Source organism: Muntiacus reevesi, chromosome 18 (assembly GCF_963930625.1).
Source record: "Muntiacus reevesi chromosome 18, mMunRee1.1, whole genome shotgun sequence".
NCBI lineage: Eukaryota > Metazoa > Chordata > Mammalia > Artiodactyla > Cervidae > Muntiacus > Muntiacus reevesi.
Window position 1 is genome coordinate 44,742,735 of NC_089266.1, and position 21,511 is coordinate 44,764,245.

A 21,511-nucleotide genomic window follows, 5' to 3' on the forward strand; every position below is an offset into this window, starting at 1 on the left:
CCCATTTATGCATTTATCCAACATATATTTATTGAATACCTACTAGATCCTGGGTACCGCTCTAGGTATGGAATTACATAGCATCGCACAAACAGATGTGAGCACATGGGACTCAAACTCTAGTGGGGATAAACAACAAGTAAGATATATAACACATCAGATGATAAACGCCATGGGGAGAAAAGGACTATGAAAAAATGCGAAGGCAGGGAAGGGGAACCCAAAAATGTCAGGGCTGGTCACAGTCTTAAGTAGATGCTTAGCACAGCCTCACTGAGAAGGTCACATTTCTTATTTTTTTTAAAAAGGTTTTTAAATTACTATGTGGACCATTTTTAATATCTTTATTGAGTTTGTTATAATATTGTTTCTGTTTTATCTTTTGCTTGTTTGGCCACAAGGCATGTGGGATTTTAGCTCCCTGTCCAGGAATGGAACACACATCCCCTGCCTTAGAAGGTGAAGTCTTAACCACTAGATCCCAGGGAATTAAAGATTCAAAGGGGGTGAAGAACAGCCCATGTACACGCCTCGGGGAAAAGCACCAGGCAGAAGGAACAGCCTGGCAAAACCCTCTGGTAGGAGGACCCTTAGACCTTCAACTGCAATTGACCTCACTTTGTAGGTGAGTAAACCAGGGTTCCGAGAGGTTGAGTGCCTTACTCAAGGTCACGTAAGTAAAACTGGTGGGCGCACGCGTCCTGGCCACAAAGCCCACCCTGCACCCTCTCCCCCTCTCCGGAGGCTGGCTTCCAAATTCCCAGCAGGCTTTTTTCTCACCTGGGGCCTGGCCCAGGGCCAGTCTGAGCCCCGCTGGTGTGTCTGGCCACCAGTCCTGTCATGTCCCCTCCTGGCCCGCCTGCCCTGGGCTCTGGGTTTGTAGCTGACATCAGCTCATCTCCCTTTTGGCAGGGTGGCCGTTTCCATATTTAGGCGACTCGGAAACCTTGCTGGGATTCTGATGAGCTGCTGTCTTCCAGGCTCTCCCCTTGATTCAGGGGCTCACTGAGGTCTTTCCAGTGGGACTTACTGTAGGGATGGTGGGTGCTGGTGGGAGGGGGCGGGGGTGTAATTGGAGGGTAATTGGCAGAACTTCCTCCAGTCACTGACCCAAATCTTGTGGCCCAAATCTTAGCAGGGGTGGTAGTGACATTGGAGAGAGCTCATGAGCTTCTCATGCACACAATCCCCCAACACCCACAGTGATACACCTAACTACATACACACCCACAACTACACACCCAAATGCACCCACATGCACACATTCATTTAGGCAACGAATCGTTCACTGAATAATGAATTATTGGAGATGCGATGAGATATTCCAAGCCTTGTGCAGGGTGTGGGAGGGTCAAGAATATACATGAAAAAGATAAAGGGTCCACTGTGAGCACATTCTAAATTCCTACAGTGGACACTGAGATACCCTGAGGGATGAAGGGTGCATGGACTCTGGACACAGTTCAAACTGGACTGAATTCCAGGCTCCAAGTCCTGTGACAAGCTAGTCAATAATAATTGCTTTAATTGATAGAGCATTTGCACCAGGCACTTGTCTAACAGCTTCTCTGAATTCACTCAATTGCTTTAATCTTTAATTTTTTCATCTGGAAAGCGGGCATGAGAATTCCTTCCTCATCAGGTTGGTGTAAGGATGAAATATACTAAGAGTTGTAAAGTGCCAGCATTTTGTTTGACCCCTAATAGTTGCTAATGAAACATGACTTCCTTTCCTTGTCTTCTCTGCTCTCAAGTAGCTCAGTTTAGAGGGAGAAATGATCTAAGAATGTAGCTAATGAACGCAAAGTTGAAGGTCAAATTTCAAAGGGCAGGGACTTCCCTGGTGGTCCAGTGGCTAAGACTTCGCATTCCCAAAGCAGAGGATCTGGGGTTTCAATCCCTGGTCAGGGAACTAGATCTCACATGCCGAAAGTAAGAGTTTGAATGCCACAACTAAAAGCGGAAGACCCCGCGTGCTGGAGCTAAGGTCTAGGGCAGCCAAATAAATAAAATAATATTGTAAAATATGAAATTAAAAATATTAAATATTAAAAGAAACTTTCAAAGGACAGTGACCAAGTGCTGTGGGGGACTGTTAGCTGGGAAAATGAAGAAATGGTTGGTCCACCTTGTTTCTGGGGCCCTAGAAGCCTGTCCCCTCTCCCCAGTTGCAGAATTACTGATGTCCTGGCACGCCACATGCCCTAAGACTCCTGAGTGAAAGCAGGACCTGCTTCCCTAGGGCTTCAAGTAAGGCCCGCCCCCTCTGGCCTCATCTTTGCAGTGAATGGAAGGAGATGGGCTGAAGGAAATAATGGTGAGATCTAAGACAGCCAGCAGAGCCCAGAGTCGGAGCAAACAGAACCCTGCTCTCCTGCACGAGGGGAGCAGAACGGCATAGCACAGAGCCAGCTCTGCAGAAAGCATCTTGACAACTCATCAGGGGATGTCAGATTCCACTACAGCTTTAGAGATGGCAGTGATTTGTTTGTTTCCTCTGAAGAGCTCAAGAAGGAGGCAGAATTTGACTTGCTCTGATGAAAAGAGCATCATTTGGTAACAGACTGGAGTCACAGCATCCCAGTATCTTACGGCTGAAGGGAGAGCAGTGCCTCTCTCCCAGGCAGGTTGTGGAGGACTCAGGGAGCCGATGCCTACAAAGGTTCCCACGTGGAGTCCGGCACATTGTAGGCCCACACTGCCTGATCACGTGACCCAGCTCAGGTGTCAGGCCGGCACGTGACACCTGACATGTCCCAAACACATTCGTCATCTGTATCTCCTCCTTCACCAGCCCCTGATGCCATTAAATCAGCCTCTCCTCCTTCCGCCATTTCTCTTGGTTGTACCTCTGCACCCAAGTGGCAAGGCAGCCATACCGAAGCCTGAGAAGTAGATGGAACTCCTCTCTTTAAAAAAAAAAAATTTAAAACATTTTATTTTTGGCTACGCTAGGTCTTCGTTGCTGTGCACGGGCTTTCTCTAGCTGCCATGAGAGGGGGTTACACTCTAGCTGCAGTGCTTGGGCATCTCATCGCAGAGGCGTCTCTTGTTGGAGAATTCACGGTCTAGGTGTGCAGGTTTCAGTACTTGCAGCCTGTGGGGGCCCTGTAGTTGCAACTCATGGGCTCTAGAGCGTGGGCTCAATAGTCATGATGTAGGGGCTTAGTTGCCCTGTGGCATGTCGGATCTTCCCGGGCCGGGGATTGAACTGGTGTCGTGGCAGGCAGATTCTTAAACACCGGACCACCAGGGAAGCTTGGGAACTCCTCTCTTGACCTCTGGAGTCACTTACTAAGCTACAGGGCTTCCTCCCACAGTGGCTCCCAATTCTGCTTCTAGCTTCTGAGCACCATGACCATCGCCCTAGTTGAGCTCCTTGTAATTTCTCCCTGGACCATTGCCACAGTCTCAACATTGTCCCCCATCTCCCACCTCCAGTTTTTGCATCTCTTCTCTCCAAACACTTCTACTTATGAAGCCAAATGAATTTTTCCAAAGGCAGCTCGGATCTCACTCCTGGATTCAAAAATCTTAAATGTCTCCCCACTGCCTACTGTGTTAGGTACAAACTCCTCGCTCTGGTGTTTAAGCCCTCACCCCATAGGGTTTTGGACTGAGCTTTCACAGCCTTCTTTTGGCATCTCTCCTGGATAAATGCAGTGCTCTGCAAAACCAGATCATCTACCATTTCCCAAACGAGGATCTTCTGGCCCATTTGCCCACCTCCAAGCCCTCTGCCTGACATGCCTTCCTCAAACTCTAGGTGCGCAAGTCCAACTCATCCTCTGGGGCCCTTTGAATGCCATTTCCTAGAGAAGGAAGTCCTTCTCATCTCCAGCCAGATGTTATCACTATTTACCTATGAATAGCAGGACACGATAGCTCAGACCTCTCTTGAGACTCCTCTCCTGATGGACCCTGCATGATGGATGTTTGTAGACAGGTTCTATGTCCAATAAAGCACAGGGATGGAACTCAGTTCTTTTCAATCCACTGTGGTGCTGAGCAGGGTTGTCTATACTAGAGACACAATGTAAGTGCCAGCGGGAAAATGAGATTTCCCATTGAATGGGTGGGTCATCTGAATCCTTCTCCATCCTCCCTGGGTCAAGCTTGTGCTATCTACCGCTCCAAGAGGGAGACTTCCTGGGGCCTGCAGGCTCTTGAACTGCTCAGTCTGTCTGTCTGTGCCTTGTACTCAGTCCTGTCTGACTCCTTGTGACCCCCATGGACTGTAGCCCATCAGGCTCCTCTGTCTATGGGATTTTCCAGGCAGAAATACTGGAGTGAGGTGCCATTTCCTTCTCCAGGAAGGAATCACTTCTCCCGACCTAGTGATTGAATGGGTGTCACCTGCATCTCCTGCATTGGCAGGTGGATTTTACCACTGAGCCAGCTGGGAAGCCCTTGGTATTGACTGGCTGTTGTGGATGTTACAAAGTTGCCAAGCTCGGAGGACCCTGAGACCTTATCCTTTCTAATTCCCTCATTTCACAGAAGAAGAAACTGAGGTGCAGAGAGCAGAAGTTACTTATCTAGGGTAAGGCTGAGCTGTGACTGGAATCTTAGCGACTTAGGTCTGAGGTATTTCTAGCTAAATGGACTGATTCATTCCTTTATTTATTCCTCTGTTCAACTTCCTTCACTGAGCATCAGATACTTGCCAGGTACTGTAGGAGGTCCTGAGGACCCAGAGATAAGAAAGGGTCCCTGCCCTGAAGGGACTCACAGTCTGGTTGGATGGAAGGGATGGATATGGCGATAGGCAAGGAGAGAGGGGGTGATGGGGGAAGAGAGGTGGGCCCCTCACCCAGCCTTGGCCAGTGGTAAAGACGGTGTCTTCCATCTTCAAAGATGGTGGTTCTGCTGTGACCACCCACACCCAGCTCCCACCCCTGCCTCCAGGGGCTGATCAGCTTCTGCTGTGTCTCTTCCTTCCAAATCCTCTCCCACAGTCTGTGCTGCTGCGACAGTGTTTGATTGAAGCAATGAAATGGATGATGCTTTACATCATCCCAAGAGTTGCTGTAAAGATTCAATTAGACAAGGCATATAAACCACTTAGCTTAGGGCCTTGCAGACAGTGAACCCTCACTCAAAGTTAACTATTATTATCACAAATAAGAAACCAGAGGCTCAGGGAGGTTACATAAGGGACCCAGAATAACACAGCTAGTAAGCAGGGGAGCTGGGCTTTGAAGCCAAGCCTGTCTGCCTTCAAAGCTCTCCTCTTTCCAAAACGCCACCCAGACTTAAGTTAGAGAACCCAAGTGTCACTTGTGCTCCTCCAGCTGATGGAGATGATCCCAGGAAGCCCCGGGGTCAGAGAACCCATGCTGTGTCCCAAGTGTGTGTCTTTTCACACACTCAGAAAGAAGGTTCCTGGACACCACTGAAGAATAATAATACATAACAATATGTGCAGAAAGAATAATTTCTGCAGGCTTGAGTGGGCCTCTTGATGCCCTTTTGTACCAGAAAATGCACAAGACCCCCAAGATGAATCAATCTACTTCAGAGTCAATCTTGTCCTATGCTAAGAAGGCAATGGAGGAGAGGAGAGAGCGCTTTCTGGAAGCTAATAATATGGAATTAACAAAGAAGACCATACTCCCAGCGGCGCTGGAAACATGCACAGTCATTACGTGGGAGCCCTTCCAAGAGAACCAAGTGTAGCCAAGACATCCTTCTGGCAAATTCTTCCTCTAGTTTTATTCATCTGAAAATTGTTTTTCATGGAAATGTCCAGCAGGGTGATTTAAATCTAATGGGGGAACCAGGTGAGCCAAATGGCAGGACCCTGATTTAGAAGACTCAGTTTGCAAAAGTTTAGATAGATGGAACCCATCGGAGGTTGCTGATGTCACAAAAAGATTAACCTCTAAATTACCTACAAGTCGGAAATTGCTTCCCATTGTCACCTGAAAAGCAGACTACTATTTGACTAACAGATGGGTGAGAGTAAGTTCAACAAAATTAAAGGCACAAGTAGGAAAAAATCTATCAACTGAAAGTCCTTTAGGATAGCTCTCGAAATGCAGATGGAGGGAAAGGGACCTCAGTCCTTTATGACTTTGTTTTTGTAGCATTGCCTGTCTCCTGTCATGCAGGTTCCACCAAGGCAATTGTCCGCATGTTTGCGTAGCTCTCATGTACACGTTACAAGAGGCCCTGTGTTTCCTGTACCCCCAACCCCTCAAAAGACAAACACAAAAAACAGCCAGGACCCCAAAAGAAGAGCTTAAGAATTTCCTGCCTGAAAGAATTCAAAGATCTCACAGATCATAAAGGACACAAGATCAGGTTGCTCAATCATCATACACCTTTCTATAATGTTGGTGTCAGTGTTTACCCCACTTTCCCTGTGATGGGGAGCCCTCTAATTCCTAAGGCAACCCATTCCACTCTGCACAGCCCTTACCACTTGGGAGTTGCTGGTGATGAGGCCAACACATGGAGCACCATCCACTTGATCTGGGTTTCTGGGTTTTCCCTCTTCCACTCCACAGGAATTCCGATAACATGATTTTGTAGGTCCCAACCAATGTACACCAGAGTCAAGGCTAGCTCTGGCTCCATCAAGGCCAAGATTTAAACGCCCAGGAAGGCATCAAGTCTCTTAACACACTGGTATAGTTTTATACATCATCTCTGAGCCCGAGGGGCAGCAAGATGGTGCCAGAAACTGGAAATCCCGTTTTTCACCTTATTCTGCCACTGGTTCTCTCTAACAGCCAGTAAAAACTAACATCTTTTTTCCTACCTAGGAAATTTCATTAAAGCCATGGTTTGTGTTGCCTAGCACAGTTCTGTCTCTAGTTCAAATGTCTTCTCAGGACTCCAGATCTGGAAGTCCCACTGCTTATTCCATATTGTGTTCCAGTACTTTTAGAGGCTCTTCCAACTCAGTACATTCAACTCAGTAATGCCTCAAATAAGACATAATTCTCAAATTTCAATCCTTTTTTTCCCCCTGTCAATACATGGCTGGAAGTTCAGAGGGAAAAAAATGCTTTGGAGCTTGTGTGCGACCTGGTTGTAGAAGATAGATGTCAGCCCAGTGGTTCAAAGCCCTGGCTTAGAGCAGGGCAGACCTGGGTTCTAAGCCACTTAGTAGCCATGAGATCTTGGGCAAATGCCTTATTTTTCTCAAGAATCAGTTTTCTCATTGGGAAAATGGGGTGGGGGAGGGGAAGCATAACATCTTCCTTCCAGGGCGGCTCTGAGGATTAAAGGAGAAAAGTTCAGCAAAGCTGGCAGCACCATGCCTAACACAAAATAAAGACATCATCTATGCTACTCTTTTTCCTCTCTTGGCCTCTGATGGCTAATTTCTGAGTTTCAGACAACCCGGTGACAGATTCACTGACAGGCCAGCTGCTCCATTAGCCTGGTGGAAGTAGAGACTTCACGAGTCCCTCCCTTGCCTCGGGCGTCCGCTTTGGAGGTTTCAGGAAACCAGATGTGTTCCCCTCTGGGGACTCATAAAATCTTGAAGGAAAACTGGGTGAAAGAATATAGGCAGACCTCCCAGGACCTACGCATTTAGAAAAGCTCAACAAGTTCTGAAAATCAGATCCATGTGTCAATACATTCATTCATGCATTTGTCAGAAACTCACCATCATGTACTCTGGAAGAGGCACTGTCTTGGTGGGACCAAGACTCATGAGATGGGCCCTGCCCTTGAGGAGCTCCCATCTCAGTGGGGGTATAAAGGGCTCGAAGGCTTTGTGCCACTGTGTAGTCAGTGGGACTGTTCACAGACAGTCTTCTCCTCCCAACCATGCAGTAGGGTAGGGCCGCACACCCCTGCAATGTGACTTTTGGTCACATGGAGATGGAGCCTGGATCCCTGAGTGACCTGCTATGGAGCCACACTGGACACATAACATGAATCAGAAATCAAATTACGTTGTGTTAAGCCACCAAGATTTGGGGGTTGTTTCTTACCACCCATAATCCAGCCCATTCTTCCTGATACAGCCAACCAAGCATCATACCAACCCCAATGTCTTTATCATAATGAATAAATTCTCCCCTCTGCCTGACTCCCCCACACCCACAAAAAAATGGAGCTTCTGAATCTCCGCGGTGGTCCAGTTGTTAAGAATCCACCTGCCATTGCAGGGAACACAGGTTCAATCCCTGGTCCGGGAAGATTCCACATGCCATGGGGCAACTAAGTCTGTGAGCCACCACTACTGAAGCCTGCATCCCTAGGGCCTGAGCTTTGCAACAAGAGAGCCACCGCAATGAGAAGCCCATGCACCGCAACCAGAGAGTGGTCCCTGCTCGCCGCAGCTAGAGAAAGCTGTGCGAAGTCATGAAGACCCAGTGCAGCCCAAAATAAATAAATTAAAAATTTTTTTAATTAAAAAGGAAATTTTACAAAATATGAGCTTCCTTTATCAGAATTTAAAACCCGGAGCAATTAAGACGCTATAAATTGAAGAGTTCTTTCCAATGAGTAAAATTCCTCTTATTTCTAATGAATATGAGATGGCTTACATGAAGCTAAGTACTCCAGTGATTATAAAATCGCCACCATAGAACATCAACATTTCTTCTTCTACTGTTTAAGTGGCCTATTAAATTGATACTGATTAGGCATTTTTCTTTCTCAAATTCGTTCTCTCTGACACTGATCCTTTGCATCATTTGCAACCCACGGTCTGATCTGGGCTCAAATGGTTTTTTTTCCTCCCGATCTGTTTAGGGGGCATTTCTAGGCACTTCTTCCAAGCTGCTGGCAAAAAGCAATATCTCCGCATCTTTTAGGTCCCCCAATTTCCAAACACCGTCCTGAGTTAATGTCACTTTATTTTCAAAAGCACTCCTTTCCTCTTGACTGTTACTAAGTGGTTTTGCCTCTGTATGACCAGAGAGATAAAAGAATTCACAGATAGGAAGAAAAGGCCCTTTCCCTTCTTTTGAAACTAGAAAGCCTAGCCTTGTGGAGCCTGTAGCAGGTTGAAATGACTTCACATGGCTCCCACATATAGAATAAGGAAGCGCTTCTATATTGAAGAACCAGCCCTTTCGATCTATAGATGCTTTCTCATTAATTCATCAGGTTTGGTTGCTGCCGCTGACCTGGTGTCTGTGGACTCCGTTCTGTCCCCCAGTCCCCACCCCACCCTCACCTCTGCCCCGGATGGCCCCCGTTCGCTCCTGACTGGTCTTGGTCCTCCCCATCTTGCTTTTCCAATGAGCTCTCTATCTTGTAGCCAAGAGTCAGCTTTCTAAAATACAAATCTGCATTTTTCAATGCCTTGACTCAAAAGCCCTCCCTACTGTTTTCTGGAAAAAGTCCAATTTTGGCATCCCTGTATGACCCAGTCCCTGATCACGCCCCCAGCCTATCTCTCTGACCCTCCTAGAGTGTGCCGAGCAAGCTGGGTGCCCCAGAAAGGTGCTGTATTCTTGTCTCCTGGCCTTTGCAAGGCTGTTTCCCCTTCCTAGAATGCCCTTTATTTCCCCTTCTCTAGCTAACATTTATTCATCCTTCAGATCTCTGTGTCTCCTCTGAGCTGTCTCCATTTTTAAGAAAATATTTTTGGCATGTGGTGCACTGGATATTAATTCCTTGGCTAGGGATCGAACCTGTGCCACCTGCAGTGGAAGCATGGAGTCCTAACCAGTGGACCGCCAGGGAAGTCCCTGAGAGGTCTCCACTTTTTAACTTTTCAGCTTTCCTGTGGGCTTTCCTCTAGTGCTGCCACACTTTCCACATCATGTTGAAACTGGTCACTTGTCGGTCTCCCCCATTAGATTATGAGCTCGTTGAGGGCAGGTTGTACACCTCATTTCTCTATGTACCTCCAGAGCCTGGTACAGAGGGGGCTCAATAAGGATTTCTTGAATGTAGGTGAAAGAACCTACTATTTCATTTGATCATGATGACCACTTAGGAGTGTAGGCAGAGCAAGACTTATCTCCAGGTTCACAGGTGAGGGAACCGAGGCTCAGAGACACATGGCCTGTTCTGACTTGCTGTGGTGCAGTTTTTATCCATCAGTTGAAGGGTGGGTGGTGCTGGTGGTGGTGTGAATGGAGGAATCCATGTCTGGGAATCTGGTGATGGTGGAGGCCTGAGTCAGGGCTTAAGACCATTCTCTCACATTCAATGAACACATCCTGATCACCTATTGTATATCAGGCATTGTGCTAGCCAGGACCCTGGCCTCGGAGTGGGTACAGCCCAGTCCTCTGCAGACTAGTCTGGTTTCCAACCTTATTCTAATCATGAGAACCTGGTCAGAGCTGGGACCTTCCCTCCAGAAAAAGATGAACCTAGGTGTGTGCATGCATGTGTACACACACACACACACACATGTTCTGTGTACATTTCAGGGTGTTTGATTTCTCCTGAAACTCACCTGTGGACCCTCGGTTAAAAGTCCCTAGTTTAGATGAGAAGACAGGCATGTAAACAATTATGTGATATGAGACATGAGGCTGAGAAATTAGAAGTTCCACCCTTACGGGGACAAACGAATTGGAGAAGACTGGGCATGTCACTCACTTGACATGAGTTTTACTGAGCACCTACTATGTGTCAGGAGCCGTGCTGAACACCAGGGACAGATGGTGAATAAGACCACATAATCCCTATTTTCTGACTCTTAAAGTCCAGATGACCAGGTGGTGGCATTAGAACTGAGCCTCAAGTTCAGGAAAGGAGATGGGGGAGGGCAGTCCAGGCAGAGCGAGACCAGTCTGAATTCCGGAGGACAGGCAGACAGGCACCATCTCCTTCTCTGATGCTGCCCACCGACTAGAGGTGAGATGAGTTTCCAGCGCTCACTCTGGAAGAAGGCAGACCAGCAGTGGATAGCGCCACGGAGGGATGGGAGACTGTGTGTGCGCGTGCGCACTTTGCGCACGCACAGACCCGGAGGCGCAGAGCAGCTCATTGTCACCGTGGACCGCGCTGCCCTCCGGCCTCCCTGCAGTAGCGCCCCCAGCCGACGCCTGGGGTTGCCAGGCCCGAGACACCACCGAGGTTGCTTCCCTGATCTCAGCCCCGAACCCCGGGAGAGACCTTGCTCTTATTTCTTTCCCCACCTTGGTCAGAATTTCAAGTGCATGAGAAATGGAAGCTCACGGCAGCTTGGATACTAATGGGTCCCCGCGGCCCGCTGCAATCCACAAAGCACCAGCGCCTTTGTGCACAGCCATCCATGCGGGCGGCAGGGGACCCCAGCGTGCAGCTGTCAGCTCGGATACCTCTTCTTCAGCCTCAGTGCTAGTTTTCCACCTGCAAGACTTCGCTCCGCTTTAATGGAAGGAAACCAGTTCCTGCCTTCCTTTTAGTTACTTGGCACATATAATGCCCCCGGTGATATTTTTGGCGGATGCGTAGCTGGCAGTTAGAGGACGTTTTGTAACTACCACAAAACAACCGCTAAGTACCAAAAAATAAAAAGAGTTTTTCTTTTTGGATCACGAAAGAATACAGACACGTCTGGCTTTGTAAAATTACTGTCAGTCAGCGGGCATATGGGTTCCTGAAAAGTTGGGCAGAAATCACAATATTGTGGAAAGCATCCTCGAAAAGCATCCCACTCTACCTGGCAAGGCGCTTACTCCTCCTTCGGATCCTGCCTAAACGGCTCCTTCTTTAGAAAGCCTTTTCTGGATCCCCTCCAGTGGAAGGAACAGATTTTAGTTGCATCTCTACCACGTGCCAATGTCTGAGCGACAGTACATGTTATCGCAAACCATCCTCTCTACAATCCCGGAGATGGTAGCCGTGCTGTGTTACAGGTGAAGAAACCAAGGCTGCGAAGTGAAGAGGCTTATACGGGTTTTCAGAGCTCATGGGTGATGAAGCCAGAGGCTGAAACCCGGCCTGACTGGCTAAAACTCATGCTGTGTTCAAACAGCTGCTGAGTTAGTTCTTCTGCTCGGAAGCTCCTTCCCTTCCGACTTTGATCATAAGTCACATCCACTTTAAGCATTTGTTGACAGGTTCTTTCTTTCCATTTGGTGGGCATCTGATGCAGGCATCATCATGGCCTTCTTAGGGTCTAGTTTGCTTCTCCCATAGGAGGAATACAGGGAGTATTTATGGAATGAAAGTAGGAATTGATGGGTATTCCCTGATGGTCCAGTGGTTAGGACTTGGCACTTTTACTGCCAGGGCCTAGGTTTGATCCCTGGTTGAGGAACTAAGATCCCACAAGCTGTGTGGTGCAGCCAAAAAAAAAAAAAAAAAAAAAAAAAAAGTAGGAATTGATTATAGATTTCCTCAGAGATATCTAATCTGCAACAATTTTCAGTGTATCTGTAACTCTTTCCTAGATTTCTTTGTTTGCTTCCCATGGCTTTCTAGATAAATAATAAGGCCAGGCTCCTCTGTCGATGTAGGCAGAGAATACTGGAGTGGGTTGCCACTCCCTTCTCCAGGAGATCTTCCCAACCCAGGGATTGAACCTGTGTTTCCTGCACTGCAGGAGAATTCTTTACTGAGCTACCAGGAAAGCCCAAATACTAAGGCCACCTCTGCTTCAAGAAGCCTAGCCTCCCCTCAAATTCTCTGAGGAGTAAACACATTCTGGAAAAGAATGGACATAAAACTATAGAAAGATTGACTATAAGATCTTGACCCGAGATCCTCATTCACTGAAAATAGGACTTGGCCAACAACAGTTCTACTTATTTCCAACTTTCAGAAACATCACTTGAGACCACTGAACAGTAGACCAACATACAAATGCCCTCAACACACAAATGCCCTTCTTCTCTTGTTTCCCCATCACCATCCTTCCTGTTCAGTCTTGGTCTTCCATCTTGCTAGGCATTCTCCATGTAGTGGCTTTTTGCTATTGCCTATGGTGGGAAGATGAGGCAAGAAGTTTAGGCAGAAGCAAGGATGCTTCTGATTGTTAGGCTTCAGCATCCAGCCCATCCCAAGCCTTTCAGTGGATCTACTCACAATAATAACCATGTTAGGAGTAATTGCCAATATTTATTGAGCACCTTTTATATGCCAGGCGATAAGTAGTTTCTGGGCTTCCCTGATGGCTCAGATGGTTAAAGAGACGCACGTTCAATTCCTGGATTGGGAAGATCCCCTGGAGAAGGGAATGGCTATCCACTCCAGTAGTCATGCCTGGAGAATTCCATGCACAGAGAAGCCTGGCAGGCTACAGTTCATGGGGTCGCAAAGAGTCAGACACAACTGGAGTGACAGCACTCATGCAATCTCTGCAAACTTCATTTCGTGAGTAAGGTAATGGAAGCTAAGCTGTTAGGAGATTTTGCCTTAGTCACAGAGCTACAAAATGGTCGAGGTCATATTTGAATCCAAGCAGCCTGACTGACTCCAGAATTGCAAGTGTAACTACTCTGTAACACTTTACCTTGGAGCATCCCAGCATCACCCATCCGCATCCAACCACCTCTTAGTTACCCAATGTTTTGCCCAGTGTTCTTCACCCTGGTCCTTATTTCAGCTTTACCTTCGGCACAGGCTTAGAAATGCTTTTCTGTTTGTCTTAGAGGCTCTCTTTCAGAATCTGGTTGTACTTTTGCTTGAGTTCTACACGCTGCGTTTCTGGATAACAGACCCCGCCCCCAGCCCCATGTCTCCATCAGGAGAGGGTGATCAGACTCCACCTGTCAAGGAAGCAAGATTCGCTGGCATGCAGCCAGTTTTCCTAATGAGGTGCACGTCTCTTGCAAAAGGTAGTTTGCTAGCTATAGTATTAGCCGCCAGAGCTCAGTGAAGTCCCCCATCTATCCCAGGTCTCACTAAGGAGGAGGGGGAGCGCTGTCTGAGCGACAGTGACCAGGTGGGTGGTGGGGAGCATTGCACTGCATTCATTCCTGCTGGGTCCCTCCCCTCTGCTAGACCCTCTGTTCCCAGCATGCTCTGAACGAAGGCAGTGTCTCTTGAGGAAATTCAACATCCCTTCCTGGGATCCGGTGCTGGCCAGGTGGGCAGAGTGAATGGTTTCATTTGAAATCCCCCTTCATTCCCCCACTTCCGTCTCCATCTACCGGGCCAGGAATCACAAGTCCTTGTTAGCGATTTCAGGCTGGCTGATTTTACAGGGAAAATTTCTACTGGAAACCATGGTGGGGAGGACTCATTCAGCTATTTGGGGGACCCTGTGATATTTAGAAACTGTGCTTCTTCTAAGTCTTTATTGAATTTGTTACAGTATTGGTTCTTTTTGTTTATGTTCTGGTTTTTGGGCTTGCAGCATGTAGAATCTTAATTCCTGGGCCAGGAATGGAACCCATGCCCTGAGCACTGGAGGGCCAAGTCTTAGCCACTGGACAGCTAGGGAAGCCCCTAGAAACCATGCTTCTTGAAGCCTCTGGCTGTAGGTCAGAATCCCATCTCCAGACGACATCCAGGCATATGTACTGAGCCCGTGTGTGGGGAGTTTTGTGAAGTGACTAGCCTGCAGACTCACATGGTCATGCGGAGCTGAGGACCCTACCAGGCAAGTCTAAATGCTCTGCTCCTTCTGGTCTCTGTGGGCAAACTGTGAGGTCGCCAGGGTGTGCCTTGTTTCACGTCTGAATATGCTTCAGCAACATAGAGCCTCTTTGGGGAGTTCTGGTTGACTGAGGAAAAAAGACACATCCCTTTGCTGGCAAGCATCTGGCCAATTCAGAGGCTATTAGGAGCTGGAAAAAACTTCACTGGGGCTCAGTGATGAAGAATCCACCTGCTGATGCAGGAGACATGAGTTTGATCCCCAATCTGGGAAGATTCCACATGTCTCAGGGCAACTAAGCCGGTGTGCTACCAGTACTGAGCCTGAGCTCTAGACGCCAGGAACCGAAACTACTGAGCCTGCATGCCCTAGAACCTGTGCTCTGCAACAAGAGAAGCCACCGCAATGAGAAGCCCTCTCATCACAGCTAGAGAGTGGTCCCGCTCGCTGCAACTGGAGGAAGCCTGCACAGCTGTGAAGACCCAGCGTGGTCAAAAATAACAAATAAAATTATTTTTAAAAATTACAAAAAAAAAGACTTTGTTGGGATTACCATTAGCCAGAGGTCATCTGCATCACAGTGCCAGGCAACCCAGCAGAACCTGAATTCGGACCCCTGACCCAGCACACAGCGGCAGTGAGCTCTTGGATAAGTCATTTATTTTTTCAGCACTTTGGTTCCACTGTCTGTAAGAGAAGGCTAATACTTATAGCTGACCCTCAGAGAGCTACTTACCACAGCACTCTTTGTATAGATAAGATCATTACTGCCTTTCACCGACCCTATTGTATTAGTTTCCTGGAGATGATGTAACAAATCAGCCCAAGTTTATTGTCTCAAAGTTCTGGAGACCAAAAGTCTGAAATCTAGCTGGCTGATTTTTTATTAAAAAAACACATTTATTTATTTATTTATCTTTGGCTGTGGCGGGTCTTCATTGCCGCACAGGCTTTTCTCTAGTTGCAGCGAGTTGAGGCTACTCTCTAGCTGAGATGCACGGGATTCTCATAGCGGGGGGATTCTCCTGTTGCAGACCATGGGCTCCAGGGTGCATGGTCTTCAGTAGTTTCGGCTCCTGGTCTCCAGAGCACAGGCTCAATAGGTGTGATGCACGAGCTTAGTTGCTCCTCAGCATGTGGGATCCTCCCAGATCAGAGATCGAACCTGTGTCTCCAGCGTTGGGAGGTGGATTCTTTACCACTGAGCCACCAGGGAAACCATTGTAGCCAGCGCACCTCTGACTGGGCTGTGCTCCCTTGGAGGGAGGGAGGGAGAATCCATCTTTACCTCCTCCAGCTGTTGGTGGCTCTCAGCATTCCTCAGCCTCCACAACCCTCTCCCCATGCATCTCGCATCCTACTTTCCTTCCTCTCAAGGATACCAACCACTGGATTTAGGATTCACCCTAAATCCAGGATAATATCATGCTGAGATCCTTAGCTCATTCATATCTTCAAAGACTCTATTTTCATATATTTGTGGCTACCAGGGATTAGGACTTGGAGATATCTTTTGGGATACGATTCAACTCATGGCACCTAGGACAAAGGGATCTCTCTGATGCCCATTTTACAGATGAGGAGACCAATCAGGGTCACACAGTGAGTAAGTAATGGATTTGAAATGCAAACCCATGTGGTCTGACTTCAGAACTTGTTTTTTTTTTTTTTTTTTTAATGTGGACCATTTTAAAAGTCTTTATTGAATTTGTTACAATATTACTTCTGCCTTGTGTTTTGAATTTTTGGCCTTGAGGCATGTGGGAGCTTAGCTCCCAGACCAGGGATTGAACCCACACCCCCTGCATTGGAAGGTGACGTCTTAACCACTGGATGGCCAGGGAAGAATCTAGAGCTCATTTTAGGAAATCATTACACTGGACAAATAGTGAGTAGAGTTCTAGATGCTAGAGATGCAAAAAAAAGAAAAGATGGAAAAATCAGACCCTGAAACTGTTCTTGGAACAGCAAGCAGGCCAGTGTGGCTGAAGTGGAGACAGTGACAGAATTTATAGAACCTTCTAGTGACTTCGATTTTCAACTCACATGAGATGGGAAACTCACAGAGGGTTTTGAGGGAAGAAGTGACAGCATCTGCCTCGTGTCTTTAAAGGACTCCAGAGAGACCAGTGGGTTAAGAAGTGACTATTGTGGGTCTGAGGCATAAACAAGAAGACAGCTGGAAGGTCCAGGCAAGAGATGAGGATGCCCAGAGTAGGGAGACAGTGGTGGTAGAGAAGTGGTCAGATTCTGTGCATACTTTGATGCAACAGTCAATGGAATTTGCTGGCGGGTTGGATGTGGGCTTTGTTAAAAAAAAAAAAAAAAAAAAAAAAGGATGCCCAGATTTTTGACCTGAGCACCTGGAAAGCTAGAGCCACCCTTGATTCCTCTGTTTCTCCTGCAGAATTCTTTTAACAATCAAATGTAGTAACAAGCGGGAAAATGCCGTCCTGAAGCTCTGCCAAGTACTTTTGCTGGTGATGGTGGTTATTATTATTTGTTCTTCGATTTAAAACTTTTTCCAGCTCCAGGTTGCCAGGAGGTGTCAGACTGGGCTGAACCACTGTCAAGCAAATCACTGTCTGAATTACAAGAGAATATAATTATCTGACTGTACTACAAGCAATAAATGCTGGAGAGGGTGTGGAGAAAAGGGAACCCTCTTACACTGTTGGTGGGAATGCAAACTAGTATAGCCACTATGGAAAACTGTGGAGATTTCTTAAAAAACTGGAAATAGAACTGCCATATGACCCAGCAATCCCACTTCTGGGCATACACACCAAGGAAACCAGATCTGAAAGAGACACATGCACCCCAATGTTCATTGCAGCACTGTTTATAATAGCCAGGACACGGAAGCAACCTAGATGCCCATCAGCAGATGAATGGATAAGGAAGCTGTGGTACATATACACCATGGAATATTACTCAGCTGTTAAAAAGAATTCATTTGAATCAGTTCTAATGAGATGGATGAAACTGGAACCCATTATACAGAGTGAAGTAAGCCAGAAAGATAAAGATCATTACAGCATACTAACACATATATATGGAATTTAGAAAGATGGTAACGATAACCCTATATGCAAAAAAGAAAAAGAGACACAGAAGTACAGAACAGACTTCTGAACTCTGTGGGAGAAGGTGAGGGTGGGATGTTTCGAAAGAACAGCATGTATATTATCTATGGTGAAACAGATCTCCAGCCCAGGTGGGAGGCATGAGACAAGTGCTCGGGCCTGGTGCACTAGGAATACCCAGAGGAGTCGGGTGGAGAGGGAGGTGGGAGGGGGGATCGGGATGGGGAATACGTGTAACTCTATGGCTGATTCATATCAATGTATGACAAAACCCACTGAAATGTTGTGAAGTAATTAGCCTCCAAGTAATAAAAAAAAATTATCTGACTGTAATTTTAAATTGTCTTTTTTAAGTACCTCACTCTCTTCCCTGCCTGTGCTCTGCATATTTGAGATTCGAGAAGTTGCTCTCCATCATAATGGACAAGACAATATCAATATAGGCAGAGACAAAGGAAACAGCAGCAATTTGGAAATTATCTCCTTCAGATCCTTATCATTCTCTCCTGAGACTCTGGACGTAAATGGAACCATTGCAAGCTTTTTTGCTCTTCCAAATGTGAAGTACACAGTGACTGACTACTGTTCTAGAAGCGATAAATTCCTTCCCTTCCAACTTGCCCAGGTTTCTAGCAGCATTCTTATCAATGTGACAGTTTTCTGTTGACTTTTTTCTCAATGGAGAGTAGTGTTCCATATTTGATCCATGAGTGTACCAGTGAATTTCCACTGCTTCGTCAGTTCCTTCATTCAGACATTTCCCAATGCTTATTAACACGAAGCTATTATTTTCATCATCCCTATTTTATAGATAAAGAAATTGACATTCAGAGAAGTGAAACTAACATGCTCAAGGCCACACAGCTAATAAGAGCAAGGCCTGGATATGAGGACCAAGGACCTCTTCACTTCAAAGCGTGACCACCACACTAAGTAGTGGGTTTTCAAAGTAATGGGGTTTTACTGAAACCAGCCTTTACTTCCCACCCCCACCTCACCCTTTGCAAAACATTTTTTTATTAACCTTAGCGAAATGTCACAACCATAGAGTGATTTTAATGAAAAACAGTTTTATTACTTTCAAATGTTATATAAATGATCAACTAAGATATAATAGAGTGCAAATAGTGAATATGAAGGGAGTTAATGAAAAAATTACAATTCATAATAAGCCTGTGGAATGCAGTGTGTATCATAAACATGATAGACCTTTAACATTACAGTAATTAATTGCAAAACTCAGAAGTCACTGATGCATGAAAGGAATGCTTAATTTGAAAGCCCTTACTTTTAGAAAAAGGATACTGATTTTAAATGGATTTCCCATACCTACTGAGACACCCAAAGTTCTCAGAAGTACAGATAATTTCAAATGATTTACTTAAAAAAAAAAAAAAGACCACAGACACTGGGTCTGCTTTTACATCAAAGTCTGATGAATGGGACTCAAATTAAGAAGCACTTATTGGATCCTTAATAATCTTCCATCAGTGGCCCTTCATGAAGCCCTGGTTGGGGCAGTGATGGAACAACAGGGCACCATCCACACTCTCCTGATCTGTTTTCCTGGGACTTGTATCAGATTTTAACATTTGCATTCTAACTACATATATTCAGTTGCTGTTGTTGTTGTATAAGTTGCTAAGTCATGTCCAACTCTCTTCGACCCCATGGACGGTCACCTGGCAGACTCCTCTGCCCACGGGATTTCCCAGATGAGAACACTGGAGTGGGTTGCCGTTTCCTTCTCCGGGGGATCTTCCCCACCCAGGGACTGAACTCCTGATTCCTGCATTGGCAGGTGGATTCTTTACTGTGAGCCACCAAGGGAAGCAAAATTATGGTACTTTGCAAAATTATCATCTGTTAGAGACAGAAGGGAGCCTACGGTTTTGGAGTCAAGACCTGCCATGGAGTCCTGGCTCTCACCTTGCTGTGTAAATTTTGGGCACGCCCTTAAACATTCTGAGCTGCAGTTTCTTCATCAAACTGAGATGATAAAATATTAAGTGAAGTAAGTCAGACAAAGACAAGTATCGTATAATATCACTCATATGCTGAATCTAAGTTAAATAAAAAAGAAAAGAAAACAAATGAACTTATTTACAAAACAAACAAACCTATGGTTGACAAAGGGGAAACATGGGTGGGTGAGAGGAGATAAGTCAGAAGCCTGGGATGAACATATACACATATACACTGTGTATACACACAGCGTATACACATATACGCTGCTAAATATAAGATAGATAACCAACAATGACCTACTGCACAGCGCAGGGAACCCTATTCAGTATTCTGTGATAACCTCTATGAGTAAAGAACCTAAAAGAGAATGAATATATGTACATGTAGGGCTTCCCTGCTGGCTCAGATGGAAAGAACCTGCCTGCAATGTGGGAGACCAGGGTTCGATCCCTAGCTCAGGAAGATCCTTTGGAGAAGGGACTGGCTACCCACTCCAGTATTCTTTCCTGGAGAATTCCATGGACAGAGGAGCCTGGAGGGCTGCAGTCCATGGGCTGCAGAGTTGGACATGACTGAGCAATGAAAGTTCAAGGTTCATATGTACATGTATAACTGAATCACTCTGCTGTACATGCGAAGCTAACACAACGTTGTAAATCAACTATCCTCCAATAAAAAAAAAGATGCTAACGATGATGTCTGTGTCATAGGGCTATTTTGAGGATTTGAGCTTTGTATCTGAAATGCTGACTATGGCAACTGGCATATTACACAGTGCTGAGTTAAAGGAATCTCTCACTGTAATTGAGCCATACAACCCAATTCCTTCACTCTAAAGAGGGGAAACCAAAATATCAGAAGGTTAAGGTGACTTGCCCAACTCTACCTGGCTATTTAGTGACAAGATGATGTAAAAGCAGAAGCAAGGTGTCCTGCCTCCAACTCAATACCTCATCAACCATTATGTTAACACTGAACAACATGTCCTCCTACATAGCCATTGTAAAATCTCTCCACCTGGAACATGCCAGTCTAGAAAGCCTGTGAGATCTGCTGGGAGTGGGAAAGTCATGAATGCCCCCAAATTTCCTTAAAATGCTGCCATCTGAGATTTCAGAGGGAAGGACAGTCTCCCTAGTCTTTCGCCTTTAACCTATGTCTTTGCTAAACTTTCTCCCATGGCATGTGGTCTGTTCCCAAATGTGTCAGATTTCTGGTCCTCTGCATTCTTCATAATCAGTGTCCCGATACCCTACCTGCTCCTGATTATCCTGACATTTGTGTCTTGTTGCTTTTTCTGACCCCTTTCAATTTTTGTTGCTGTTGTTACATTTGTTGTTGTTGCTATCTTATTGGGAGGAGAGTTGCTTTACAAAATTATATAATAAAGTGAATAGGTTGTCATTGTTGTTGCTTAGTTGCTCACTCATGTCCATCTCTTTGCAATCCCAGAAACTGTGGCCCACCAGGCTCCTCTCTCTCTCCTCTCCTCTCCTGGGATTTTCCGGCAAGATCACTGGAGCGGGTTGCCGTTTCCTCCTTCAGGGGATCTTCTTGGCTCAGGGATTGAACCTTGACGCCAGGTCTCCTGCATTGCAGGTGGATTCTTTACCACTGAGGCACCAAGGAAGCCCAAATTAGCTGTATGTATACACATATCTGGGCTTCCCACATGGTGTGGTAAAGAACCCACCTGCCAATGCAGGAGACACAAAGAAATGTGGATTCAACCCCTGGGTCAGGAGGATCCCCTGGAGCAGGAAATGGCAACCCACTCTGGTATTCTTGCCTGGAAAATTCCGTGGACAGAGGAACAGGGAAGGCTACAGTCCATGGGGTTGCAGAGTCGGAAATGACTGATCACACCTGCATGCATGTATATATCCCTTCCCTCTTGGACCTCCCTCCCATGCCCACCCCCATTCCACCCACCCAGGTCACCCCAGGCCACAGAGCTGAGCTCCCCTGCCATGCACCAGGTTCCCACTAGGTACCT

The 21,511-nt window shown here is 46.4% G+C and overlaps 1 protein-coding gene and 1 non-coding gene across 3 annotated transcripts in view; one reads left to right on the forward strand and one right to left on the reverse strand.

Annotated features, from left to right (window-relative positions):
* The window catches only part of ASIC2 (acid sensing ion channel subunit 2), a 1,197,965-nt gene that overhangs the window by 146,986 nt on the left and 1,029,468 nt on the right, over nucleotides 1-21,511 (reverse strand). The window lies entirely within an intron of this gene.
* On the forward strand, nucleotides 12,107-12,178 carry TRNAK-UUU (transfer RNA lysine (anticodon UUU)). Its single transcript has one exon. It is a non-coding gene; the product is annotated as a tRNA-Lys (tRNA).